Source organism: Penaeus monodon, chromosome 15 (genome assembly GCF_015228065.2).
Source record: "Penaeus monodon isolate SGIC_2016 chromosome 15, NSTDA_Pmon_1, whole genome shotgun sequence".
Taxonomy (NCBI): Eukaryota; Metazoa; Arthropoda; class Malacostraca; order Decapoda; family Penaeidae; genus Penaeus; species Penaeus monodon.
Genome location: NC_051400.1, coordinates 43,538,665 through 43,538,979, shown reverse-complemented (window position 1 = coordinate 43,538,979; position 315 = coordinate 43,538,665).

Here is a 315-nt window from a genome sequence, read left to right as displayed (position 1 = left end):
TTAGCGATATTGCTTAGGGATTGATCCAAGTAAGTAAGACTTGATGGTTAAAGCATTATTACGGAAAATGGTTTAACATCAATGAGACAAGGAACATACTTATAGAAAAATCTGTACCATAAAAGATACTTCCTCCGCTTTTCATTTATTTATTTTTATACAGTGCAAATGGAAATGAATTATACTTGATAACTTTATTTTGTCAAACAAAATGCGTGCAAAACCTTTATTTTAAGAAATCACGATCGACGTTCACGGAGTTTACTTGACACCATTTAGTAAAAAAAAAGGTAGAAACACACATACACAAAAAAA